Genomic DNA, 13,868 nt, shown 5'->3' with positions numbered 1-13,868 from the left:
CCTGTATCACCCTGTCTACCCTCCACGGCTCCTCTCACTGCCCCCAAACCCTCAATCTTTAACCTCATTTCTCGCTCTTCCTCAGTTATCATCACTCATATCTCGCTAACTCCCTGCTGCCTTGACCAGTCTCCACAAGCAGCTGCTGGTCACAGTATTGGAAATACTCCAAGCCAAAGTGGTGTCACTTGTTTCTTTATTTTTCTTTCCCAACTCGCAGTGAAGCCACTCTCTGCATTACACAGCCTCTGTCCACTCCCACGGTCAGTTTATATTTCCTCTCGTTGGCTCCTGGTCAATTGTATGTTCAATTGAGTGCTCAAGAGTCACCCACAAATCCCCCTCATCCGCCCTCTCGGGCACAGATAGTGAGTCCCTTTCCTCAGTCTGTGTCTTGCAACCACAAATCACCCACCGCCCACCCCTCAAAGCCGCTGACATCAGCCATGATGTGACGCTGTTCATCAGAAAAAAACAAATCTCCAACGCTCTTACAGAACAGCCCTGTGTTACTCACAGTCACTCTGAGGTGTCCGGGGCTGACGGTGTCTCCCAGTGGTGAGAGAATGTCTCTGCTCTGTGTCTCCATCTCCTTCCTATTCTTACAAAGTAAGTGTTTATTTCCATTACACAGAAAAACACAGCACTATTGAATGTCATCATTAGCACGTGCAATATAGCAATTATGATAATAACCATTGCATTGATTTAGCGCCTTATTTTGTTGTTGAATCATCTCAAAGCTCTTCACGGAATATATTGTAAAGTACATTAGCTGTGTATCTTGTGAACGAAATACAGCAGGACTTTGCTATTAAGTATATTGTTATTGTACAATATACTTATATGTATTTCAATTAATATGATTTATACATGTTATATTTCCTGGTTATACTGTATCAACTTTTTATCTATTGCGTCACTTTTAATAGAATTAATTTCCTAGACGTGATCAGTGTTCAGGATCTATTAAACTGATGACATGTTGTGTATATTTTTCAGACGTTTTAAGTCGGTCGGTAAAGCAGACGCCATCCTCTCTCATCAGAGAAGAATGCGGGTCTTTGACCATCAATTGCTTATTTGAAGCGCACATTGATGACACATTCAACAGCATGGACTTTTACAGGCAATTTCCAACGGAGCAACATTGGAAGCTTATCCCTCATGAAGAACGGTTTGTTATAAAAACTGTCAAGGAATCGAAGTCATCTTCTCTGGAAATTAGTGATTTGCAAGTTGAAGACAGCGCTACATATTACTGTAAAGCTCGATACTGGGGCTCTCACAGTGCTGTATCTGGGCTTTCGACAATACAAGAAGCCCCTTCACCAACTCACAGAAGCAAATGTGAACTTGTCAATCAATTCGATATACATTCCTCATTGCTGTGTGATGCAAAATGATGTTTAGTAACATTTCCTTTAAGAGACCTCCATTATTTATGAATTCTTACGAAAAGAGTATCAATTTGAATGGACATCGGAAGTTTGCTGCGATTCAGGTAAATAATAATTTAATTGCAAGAGATTGATGGCATGCAAATCCAACCGGGATATTATTCAAAATAATTTGACAGTTTACATCACTGGTTGATCATTTGTAAATGGCAGAAATAACTTGAAAAGTGTTTCAAACCACTGCTTTTTGTGTTGACATTAAACAATGTGCTGATTCGTATATCGGGAAGCCACATTGGAAAACATCAGGCCAAATACCGTGCAGCTATTTTCATTAAAAAACATTGATCGTGAACGTTGATCATTGTGTCCTCTTTTATTGCGTTGAATATGTCGAAAGCCTGCTTCCGAAATTATTTATTTCAAGCAGAAATTTATTGAACTATTCACAGAAACAGATTTTCTCTACCTTGCATATTATCTGTGTTTGGGTGAAATTAATGCTTAATAAACATGATTCGGACAAAACAAAAATGATGACACGATATAGTGGTACAGAAATAGAAACTATTGACCAATGTGGCAGCATTTGGTTGTACTGTTGCCATTATTGTACCATGATCTGATAGAAGAGTTTTTGCATCTTGTAGAATTAAAGCTGTGTGACTGTGGTTACATGGACTGGTAATGGGGATATAGATGGAACTGGAACAAAAGTAACAGTAACACGGAGTAAGTGAGAACAATTTCTAACAAAGTAAAAACAACTTTATCCACGTAAATTTGTAAAATGCTTTATTGTAACGGATTGATCCAAATTATTTGCCACTGTGCCACTTCAACAAACCACCTGACCAATTTTGAAAAATATACATGTTTGTATTGTGGGAAAGATTAATCAGCTCCCACTAGGAAGCTTGTTGCTCAAAACATCTACTTTTATTTCCGTAATTTGGAAAGCCATTGGCTTGGTCTGTACAAGGAAACATGACCTGTTCATGTAAATTGTATTGACTGTGTCAGATGGAAATATGGTCCTAATCATCTCTATCCTCCGAGGAGAGGAACAAGGCGGTCTCCTCGGAACTGAGTAGGCTCCAAGGTGACATTAGTTGGGTGGGCAGACCATTTACTTTGGCCGCGGTCTACTACCACTCCGCTCCCATTAAACTTCCAAGGGAAATTGTAATAAAGGAGGCGGTAAAGACTTCCAAACTGGAGAAACATCGGGATATTTGCCAACGAGTTTTTTCGATGTCAAACGTCGCAGCATGGATCCCTAGTAGGAAGATGGTGTGAATTCACAGGGCAGGAATATTATCAGGATTGCACAGGGTTTGTTTGGATATATTTAAGCATGACGGAGGTTTCTGGCATGCTTCAGGTACCACCTTGAGCTAAATATAATTATAGAATCATTGAATATTACAGTACAAGTGGTGCCCATTTGAAACATTAGGAAGAACTATTCAATCAGCAGTTGTCCGATGGCCTTCCAATTGATTTTCATTTCAAGTACAGTAAAAACTCTGTCCTTTTTTTACGCAAAATACAAAATAGCAGAAGACAGAAAGCAGATTGTGACCAGCAGGTAAATTGGGGCTGCTTAACATGCTGCTTGTAGAGAAGCCGTAGTGTAAGCAGCAATTTTTAGACAGATTGGAAAAAGGACGCAGTGGGAGTCCATCCCTGTTGATGAACGGTTTCTTATCAAAGCAGACAAGGGATCAACTTCGTTTTCACTGGAAATCAATGGCTTGCAAGTTCAAGACAGCGCAACCTATTACTGCCGAGCTCCATATGAGTATCGATGCAGTCTGAAAAGTGCAGATAAAAACAGAGATGAAACTGGAACTACAGTTTCTGTGAAACAAAGTAGTGATATCAGCTTTTAAAGAAGAAAACCTGCATATTCACGTAAATTTGTAAGCACATCAAGCGTAGTTTGCCTGCACTCCGAGTCCTTCAGAAATGTTAGGATGGAAGAAATGTCACTATCAATGCCTTGCAATATAAGACACTCGAATGGCAACGGAATGGAGAAATTGAGACAAATATTTTGACAGTCCTTAGTCCTGTTCCAGAGCCAGGAGTGTCCTTATTATTCTACAGCATCGCTACTGAAAACATGGTCCAGCTTGGCTCACCAGCAGAACATGGAATGAGGGACTAGTCACTGGGGACAGGAAACACTCCCATTCTGCTCCTGTTAACACTGGAAACCAAAGCCAGAATGGGCGGAGGGGTCCTCGCCTTACTAACAGTAGGGAAGCTTGCCAGATATACTTTTTATGGTAAACTAATCAGATTGCATCCCTCCAGAGAGTATAATGCATATCCCATGCAATAAAAAGGCATATTTTGGGGATTGCTTGGAAATCTCATTTGAAAAGTATTATTTTAAGAATGTTGTTGGGTTGTCGCCTGTGTCAGATATATATATTTTAACGAGCATGTTTCCAACTGGCATGAAACAGGCAGGAAGATTGAACTAAATAATGTGTGATTAGTTTTGTCGCTTAAACAGTACATCACATGGGCCTAGTAACTGATACCCTGGAGCCACTCTACATCATTAACGAAATAAAACTGTGCGAACAATTTTTTAATGAAAATCTACTCGATAGGGCTATAACTAATGGAGAGCATAAAAGCTCTTTTATTTTATCGGGACCATTAGCACGAGGGATATGCGCTGCGGTTGAAGGAGGTAAATTTAGAACAATACGCAGAAACAATAAGTGAACAACAAATAAATATATGGATCAGGCTCCCCAGCGAGACTGTGACAGTGGAAGCTGTTGATTCTTTCAAAAGCAAAATAAATAGATTGATTTAAGTAAATAATATCTCGGGACATTTTGGGGGATGTAGTTTGGGACATATTATGTCAAGCTGCTGCCAGGATGGTGGAATGTGAACTGAATGGACCTCTGTTTTCTTTCATCCAGCAATCCTTACCCTCTAAAATAATGTAACTTTGACTGTGCCAATTTAAATAAAATGTAGAATTTTCACGGAAAATTTGAAAAGGCAGCACAGTTTTGCATTGGAGTGTCAGTGTGGTTCAATAAGTAGCATTCTCGCGTCTGAATAGAAATTATGGCGTTCATTCCCCACGTCGTGATTATCAAATCATTTATTGTTAGCTGCATCTGCAATAAATTGCCTGCGATACAATAATAATTCATCATTATTCTTTTGATACAATACCATTTTCACGTCGTGGAAAAATCTCAATAAAATACGCTGTAAACTGAAATTGGCTTTCGCATCGGGAGGGCGTCCCAAAGCGCTAACTGTCTTCATAACAATATGCAATATCAAACAAATCAATCCAGGTCTTGTAATTCAATTAGATTAGGAGCAGAGACTGTTAATAATTGTTAACACGTTGTGTGTATCTTTCAGATGTTGTCAGTGTCTCGGTAAAACAGACACCAACCTCTCTGACGGCAAAAGAATGCGAGTCCGTATCAATTCATTGCGCCTTTGAAGCCGGATCTGGTGTGACTTTCAAGAGCATGGAATTTTTCAGGCAGAATGGAAGGGGGACACAGTGGGAATCAGTACCTGATGATGGACGGTTTTCCATGAAAGCAGACAAGGGATCGGCTTCATTTTCTCTAGAAATCAAAAACTTGGAAGTTCAAGACAGCGATACCTATTATTGCAGAGCTGTTTATGATGAATATCACTGCCTTGGGGGCAGCACAGAAAAAATGAAAGATGGAAATGGAACCGCAGTAACAGTAACTAAAAGTAAGTGAGAACATTTTGAAAGGAATTAAAAAAACTGATTACTGTGAATTTGCGAATACAAATTACCAGATCCAAGCTGACATGTTTGGCCGCAGGAAGTAGGAATTAAGTTCACTCAATTCGACCATCTCTATTCCGGTTTCTGAGCCAGACTGGTCTGCAGTATTCCAGGGAACCGCTGATAACAGCGGAATCTGGAATCATTACACACAACAAAAAACATTCAATGATGCAGATGCATTCCATTGTGTATAATCTGTTAGACAGGACTATAAGTCACCTTTGCTAAAGTAACATTAAATGACAGTAAAAAAAGTCACCGCAATTTATACTTCGCAACAAGCAGTGCTTTGGAGGTTGAGGCCGTTCACTTGATAGCACTGCATTCAGAGTTGAAGGTGGGGGAGGGAGGTGGTGGTTGTGGTGTGGGTGGGGGGGGGGGGGGGGGGGAATAGGGTTGGAGCAAGACATCTAATAAATCAAGTTGCAAAGAAAAAAAGAGAAAGACAAATTGCATCTTAATTCACACACAAGTGCACTGAGCCGGTTCCTGAACGAAAGAAATTCCACTGAAAGAAAGACTGAAAGATAAAGATAAAAATATACAAGCATGGAAAGAAAGAAAGAAAAAAGAAAGAAAGAGAGAGAGAGAGAGAGAGAGAGAGAGAGAGAGAGAGAAAGAAAGAAAGAAAGAAAGAAAGAAAGAAAGAAAAAAAGAAAGAAAGAAAGAAAGAAAGAAAGAAAGAAAGAAAGAAAGAAAGAAAGAAAGAAAGAAAGAGAGGGACATATTCAAAGCACTTTACTGGTGGCAGAAGTGGAACTGAAATGAAAAGTTCACAGACTGAGAGAAACTGATACTGGCAATAAGTCAGAGTCTAAACCCCCTCTAGCAGCGATTTTGAAGTAACGACATTTACAGCAGGAAACTTTCCATTTGCCTCAACTGTAAACCCTCTGATTTAACGATACAAACTGACACCTGATTCCCTGCTATACATTCCCATGATCACAGACACCGAAAGCATAAATGTGCACAAACCGCTATAGCAAACAAATATAAGATTAGATAATGAAAGCTTAACTAAAATGGTCCATTTATTATGTGTCATAAATGTTGTCATACAAAATAGTCAGACGGTTTGTGTCTGCGCTGAATTGTCTCACTTGCAAGAGCTCGCTGCTTTAGTGTATGCATCTGCTCTTTATCAACGTTATCATAAGAATCCTTGAATTAGTGTAAAGCCTTTCACACAAACATAAGGACGAATTTCCAGGCCTTGGGCAGAGATAAAAAGAGCTTTACCAGAATGATTACCTTGGAAGAGAGGATTCATGTATGTGAAGACACCAGTGTCTGAAAATGTTTTCATTAGATGAATGAAGACACTAGTGTCTGTAAAATGTTTTTATTAGAAGTATTACTGATGAATAAATGCCCGTTTTGAAAGTCGTAAGTGTTTTTGTGAAATAATCCAGGTCTCTTCGACAAGAAGGGAGAGAGTGATTGAATTGCACTTTTCAAAGAGTCGGCACAGAGACGATGGGCGAAAGGCCTCCTTCTAAGTTGTAATACTGCATGATTCAATGATTCTAAGTAAACTCTAATTTGCATTCCGCATGACCGAACTATAGTTTCCCAGTCACCGCCTGAACAAACTGTTTTTGCTGGTGAGATGATACATTTAGTGACAGACAGTGAAACAAACCCTCTCCCAACTTCCACCGTAGCTTACACTTTACTGAGTTCATTTCAAGTCAATTAAAATATATTATAGCATTACTAAATTCAGGAACACTCTCCTCTGAATCGTTCTAGCTCCCTCCCCTTTTTCAAGTCCCGCCGGAAAACCTTCATTTTATTTTAACTCTTTACTTTGCAGAAGGTTTCGCCAACGTTCAGCACATTTTGGTGTATAATTGTTGCCCATTTTATGGTTTGTGTTTTCACTACAAACGATCTCACCTGCAGGAATTCTGAGCTTTGAACCATTTATTGACCTTTCTACAAGTTTTAGCATAATAATTATACTTTGTACAATGCGTTTCACAATACGAAACATCCCAAAGCACTTCAAATGCAACGGTGTAAAACAAAAGTGACTTTGTGATTTGTGGGGGTGAAAGGGTAGCCAATTTGGAGAGATCAAGTTCCTACAGACAGCCATGAAGTGAATGAATATTTTTTAATTTGAGAATAAATAATTAGAAATATGAGTGTGAAGCACTGAAACTTCTCCACTCCTTCGCCCTGCCAGGAATCGAACCCAGGACTCCCTCTTGCGAGTCGAGAGCTCTAGTAACTAAGCTGTAGGACTTCACACTGCAGTACACTCCCAGCATTGCATTGGAGTATAACCCTAGAATATTGATGTCCCCAATCCAGTGATGTAGACTTTATCCAGAATCTCCTGATAGAGCGGTTCCAAACAGTGCTGTGTTGAACATTGCTTCCGCTTCTGTTTTCAAGCACAATTCAGGACACAAACTCTAATGCATAACCTTCCATTAAACAATTTAAGTGCTCACTTGAAAAGGAGAGAAAACAGTTTGTGCTGTTCAGTTAACTGTTATTGGGCCTCATGTGTACGTCATTCCCTCTCACCCTTAAAACAATTTGGTGATTTTTCCCTCTGGCCTTTGCGTGACAGTGACAAACTTGGGTTTACGTTGTGCCTTTCGCAGCTGGAGGGCGTCCCAAAGCGCTAACTGTCATCATAACAGTATGCAATATTCAACAAAACAAGCCTTTCTTGGGCTTCAATTAGATTAGGAGCAGAGAGTATTAATAATTGGTAACACGGTGTGTGTATGTTTCAGATGTTGTCAGTGTCTCGGTAAAGCAGACACCAACCTCACTTACGGGAAAAGAATGCGAGTCCATATCAATTCAATGCGCCTTTGAAGCCGGATCTGTTGTGACATTCAAGAGCATGGAATTTTTCAGACAGATTGGAAATGGAACACAATTGGAGTCAATCCCTGATGATGGACGGTTTACTGTGAAAGCAGACGAGGGATCGACTTCATTTGCTCTACAAATCAGCGATTTGGAAGTTCAAGACAGCGGTATCTATTACTGTCGAGCGCTGTATGAAGATTATCGCTGTACTATGAGAAACGCAGGAAAAACTACAGATGGAACTGGAACTGAAGTAACTGTAAAAAAGAGTAAGCGCGAATAATTTCGATCGAAGTACTAGAATGCTTTAGTCAAGCTAATTGATAAAGTGCTTTGCTGCACCTCATTGATCCCAATGATTTGCAACTGCATCATTTGAACAATTCTCGTGACCAGCTAGGAAAATAGTACTTTATGTTGAGTAAACGCTAATCTTCTCCCTAGATGATGCTGTTTTATCAAATTACCCGCTTTTATTTCCTTTTCTGTAAAGCCTCTGATATTGTCTGGACTGTGGTTCCAAAATAACATGCCTGGAGGACATATTTCATATAAATTAAGGTAACCAATTCATGCAGCCTGTGTTAGATTAGAGCACAATCCCTGATTTCTTCTACCGTACCGCGGGCAATACTAATGGGTACTCCTCGGCTCTAGACTGGCTCCAAGGTGATATGTGTTGAAAAGGCCGATGATTCACAGTGGCATGGTCTTTCACCCACTCTGCTCCCATTAAACAGGAAATACAACTTGCAATAAACTGCGAAGTTTTGCAAGCTGGACAAGAACCGGTATAGGTGTACAGGCAAAGATTTTAATGTAAAACTTCGCAGGACGTGCCCAATTAGGGAAGATTTTTTGCGTAATTGGGGACAACAGATTAACAGAATGGCACAAAATTGACGGTTTGTTTCGGTTACTTTTAAACATGGTGGTAGCTCTGTTCCCTATATCATGTTGAACGAAACATAATCATAGATTCCTTGAGTATTAGAGCACAGGATGAGGCTGTGCACAACATTTGGAGGAGCCAGCCAATCATTCCAATTCAACACATCCTTCGAGGGAGTGAATTGTGTCCGTTAAGCTTTTCTTAATTCAGAAGTGCAAATTTACTTGATAAATCTTATGCTGGAGTCAACAATTGTAACTTGGGTTGGCATCTTGTAGGCATCCCGAAGCGCCATTTGTCATCACCGCAATTTGCAAATTCAAACGAATTCAAGCCAAGTCTTGGGAATCATTTAGATATTTAGAATCATAATAAGGGGTCATCTCGGAGCTGAATTGTTTCTGATGTGATCTGTTGGCAAAGTATTGGCGCACTCCAGCCCAGCCTTTGAGATGCGCAGTTAATTATTTCTGCAGCCAGGCGGGTCCGCAGTATTTCACTTTGAGCGATAACTGTCATTATTACAATTTGCGATGTTAATCGAATTCAACCGAAGCCTTCGAATTTATTCACAAAAGTACCAGGCCGTTTCATATCTGGTAAATTGATTTTATGTTGTGTAAAATTTTCAGGTGTTCTCCGCGCCTCAGTAAAGCAGACGCCCCCCTCTCTTACAAGAGAAAAATGCGAGTCATTGTCCATCAAATGTGTCTTTGACGGAGGATCTTGTGAAACTTTCAAGCACATGGAATTTTTTAGACAGATTGGAAAAGGGACGCAATGGAAGTCCATCCCTGGCGACGGACGATTTTTTATAAAAGCAGAGCAGGGATCGAATTCATTTTCACTGGAAATCAATGACTTGAAAGTTCAAGACAGCGCTATCTATCACTGTCGAGCTGGATACGATGTATATCGACATAAAGTGAGAAGTTCAGGAAAAGGAAAATATGGAACTGGAACAGCAGTAACAGTAACAGAAAGTAAGTGCGATCAATTTCTATGGAAGGAAAAAGTGCTTATTCATGTGAATTTGTAAGTACATGTGCTTGCATATGGCTCGCTGGGATGTCAATAACAAAGCCCTGGAGCAAACGACGTAATTCTGCAATTCAATGGCGGAATACAGATAATCTTTGTGACGATCTCTCTTTGGGTTCCTGAACGAGGCGGGTCCCTGGTATTCCAGGTCACTGCTGATCACAACACAGACCAGCTCAGCTGCAGGAGCTTGAAGAGCAGAACAGGCACGAGAAGCAGGGATTAACTTCACTGAGATCCCTTTTACTCGGCAAGCCAAAGGCCAAAAGAGGAGTGTATTACACGCTTGACAAGCAGTCTGAAAAATTGTCAGTCACCAATGGAACGATAAGCATGTTGTGTCCTCCAGAGCATATAATATCTATTCCATTCTTGAGTCACGCATATTTTCAGAATTGCATGATACTATCATTTAGTTTTGGATTATTTTTTGAATGGTGATGTGTGTTAGAAACCCAGCAAAATATATTTTTTGCACAAATGCCACCAATTACCAGTAAACGGCAGTAAACGGACAGGACCATTGAACTAAAGCGTGTCTGGTTATTTCCTAGTTAATTCAGTACAGCACATCGTAACTGATATCCTGGAGACATTATACACCACTAAGCAAACTTTCAAGAGCGCGAGCACATTCTTTTTTTATCAAAAGAGGGTTGTAAGTAATGTAGACAATGACAATCTGTTTTATCTTGTACGGTACATTAGAGGCAGAGGGTATGGCCTACGAATGAAGCAGGTCAATTCAACACAAATCTGCCGTAGCAATATTTCAGTGAACAAATAATGTATGCAATGGAGACGATGAAAGCAGACCTACGGGAAATTTAAAGGCGAACTAGATGGATTTTGGACTTTTTCCGTCTAGTACTTCTTGTGCACTTATTGCGTGCTAACTCTGCAATAGAGCAAATAGGATAGAATTTCAATTGCTCCTAAACATTGCTTTTGGTACAGCCCCTTTTCAATCGCGGAGACGTCTCAATGCTCTTAACAGAATACAACATAAACTGAAATTGAATTTAGATATTGTGGGGGATATCCATAGCGAATTCATTTTACAGTATGTTCCTTGAAGCGCTTCTCAGCGTACTGCTGGCCAGAAAGTCACTAAACAATTTAATATAAGTCAATTAATTGCGAACATCATTGCACAGTGAAAAAAACAGACAGACGGAACAGTACATCAAGATCAAGAAAGATAAAAAGAAGTAAGATAGCGAAATAATTGATTATAAAGCCGAAACAAAAAAAGGAAGAACTTACAAAAGACAGATACACTGAAAAAAGAACGAATAAAAAGAAAGAGTGAAAGAGAGAAAGCGTGAAAAAGAGAAAGAAAGAATGAAAGAAAGTGAAAGAAAGAGTGAAAGAAACAGTGAGATAAAGGTAGAAAGAAAGAAAGAAGAAAGAAGGAAAGAAAGAAAGAAAGAAAGAAAGAAAGAAAGAAAGAAAGAAAGAAAGCACTTTGCTCCTTATACAAGTGAAATCCATTGAGCAGTTCACGGACACGGAAACAGATGTTGGCAACACGCCAGAGAATGAACCTCCTCCAGCAGCGATGTTAAAGTGCAAACATTTACAGCAGGAAACTTTCCATTTGCCTCAACTGTAAACCTACTGAGTTAACGGAACAATCTGACACCTGATTCTCTGCTAAACATTCCCATGATCACAGACACCCAAAGCTTCAATGTGGTCAAAAAGCTTTGGCAAACCAGTTTAAGATCAGACAAACAAAGCTTAATTAAATGTTGCATTTATGAGTGTTTGTATTATTGTTGGCACAAAAATCGCCACATGAATCATGTCTGCACTAAAATCTGGCTCAATTACAGGAGCTACTTATATTAATCGATTTCACTGCTCTTTGCGTCGCTATTGTAACCATATAGCTTACATTAGGTATAAAGCCTTTCAGGGACACATTAGGAAGCGTGTACAGGCCTTGAACAAGGTGCAAAGGAGATTAGCGGACTGATACTAGCGATGCAGATCTTCACTTATATGAGGAGAATAGTGGCAGCAATTGTTCTCCTTATAGAAAGAATGGTTAACGTGACATTTAATAGATGTGTTCAAAATGATGAGGAGTTTTGATGAAGTAGATAGGTGGGAATTGTTTACTCTTGTAGGTGCGTCGGTAAACGATGAACATAGATGTTAGAAAATTGGCAAAAGAAGCAGAAAGGAGGCGATGAGTGTTTTTTTTTACTCATGTAAATATTTCTTTATGGAATGCGCGACTTGTTTGTGCAATTTGTTTTCGATTTGCAACCAGAATATAAAGTCGATCACGTTTAGTGTGCATTCTGTGAGATGCTATGAGGCATCTCATTCAAACGTTAAGGCAATACATCAAATGAAATTTGTGTAGAAATATGTCAATTTCTAACCTGTAACCTGTAATTTAAAACCCACAGGATCGAGCTATAGTGTTTCCCAGTCACCGCCTGAACAAACTGCTGTTGCAGTTGAGAGAATACATTTACATTGCCAATACTCAGGGTTCTGCGGACAGGATTTCAGCGTCTCCTGGTACCGTCAGTCCCCTGGCGAGGGACTGAAATACCTGCTCCACAGAAAACCCTCAGGAGAGGGAGGAAACCCCACTGGAGATCATATTTCTGCTTCTCTTGACACTGCCAAGAAAATCAGCGTTTTAACCATCGCGGGACTGCGGCTGACAGACTCCGCTCTGTATCACTGTGCACTCAGTCTGCACCACAGGGATACACATCATAAGAAGCCTCGTACAATAACCCTCATCACAACCAACGCTGGGAAACAGTACAGTACAGTTAGTGACAGACGGTGCAACAGATCATCTCCAAACTGCCACCGTGCCTTACACTTTATTGAGCTCATATCAAGTCATTAAAATATGTGTAACTTTACTCGTTGTATATACTTTTTTCACCAACAGATAATAGATTGTGATAACGTTTTTTCGGAATTTAGATGATTAGTTTGTTACAGATGTTAATAATTGCGGTAATAAAAACCGAATAAAAATGTTATAGTCCTTGTGTTTGATGTCGTGGCGTATCACTTCATTGAGAGTCAAAAAGCGCTTGAGATATTATGATGTAAATGTCATTGTATTTCGTTGTAAAATCGTCGCAACCAACAGTTTCTTTTTTAGATTGCGAGAGGAGCTTAAACATTCTGTATGATTATGGTCAGTAAAATAATAATATGAACCAAGTCTCAATAATTAAAAAATACATGACACTAATATTCACGCAGAGAATCTGTGAAGTTATACTTTACTGTCAGTGGAGTCCAGTGCCTCAGTGGTTAGATAACTCGATTCGCAAGCGAGAGGACCTGGGATCGAATCCCAGGCTGGGAGAAATGTTGGGCAAGTTTCCTCAATCCGCAAACACTTCTGTTTTCTTAGCTGTGAGTACGAAGCCTTTTATAAGTCGACTGACGGATCATTCTCGGAGACAGTAAACCCTGCATTAAACAAGTTGGTATTATTACTAATTAATCCTTGCATTTAACATGGAGGTTTTCACTGATAGGTCCCTCAATAAACGACTGTTCGTGGGACACTGCTGTGCGCTCCTGCAGGAAACACACAATGACTCCATCAAATGCAATGATTATTATGTAGCTTACAGCAGATGAATTTTAGATAATCAATTATTTCAAATCACAATGGAAGTGCCTGTTACTGAAGATCAGACTGTAACACTGGGCTGCACCTACTCTGCTGATTTCAACAATGTTTTAATGTTCTGATAGAGTCAGTATCCCGGCGAGCCTCATCTGTAAACGCGGAGACATGATGATGACTTACTTTGCTCCGATATATAAACCATTAAGAGGTTTCACTACCTATCGAGTCAAACAGGGAGGGGTGTAG

Source organism: Callorhinchus milii, unplaced genomic scaffold (assembly GCF_018977255.1).
Source record: "Callorhinchus milii isolate IMCB2004 unplaced genomic scaffold, IMCB_Cmil_1.0 Scaffold108, whole genome shotgun sequence".
Lineage (NCBI taxonomy): Eukaryota > Metazoa > Chordata > Chondrichthyes > Chimaeriformes > Callorhinchidae > Callorhinchus > Callorhinchus milii.
Note: the sequence above shows the minus strand (reverse complement) of the source record.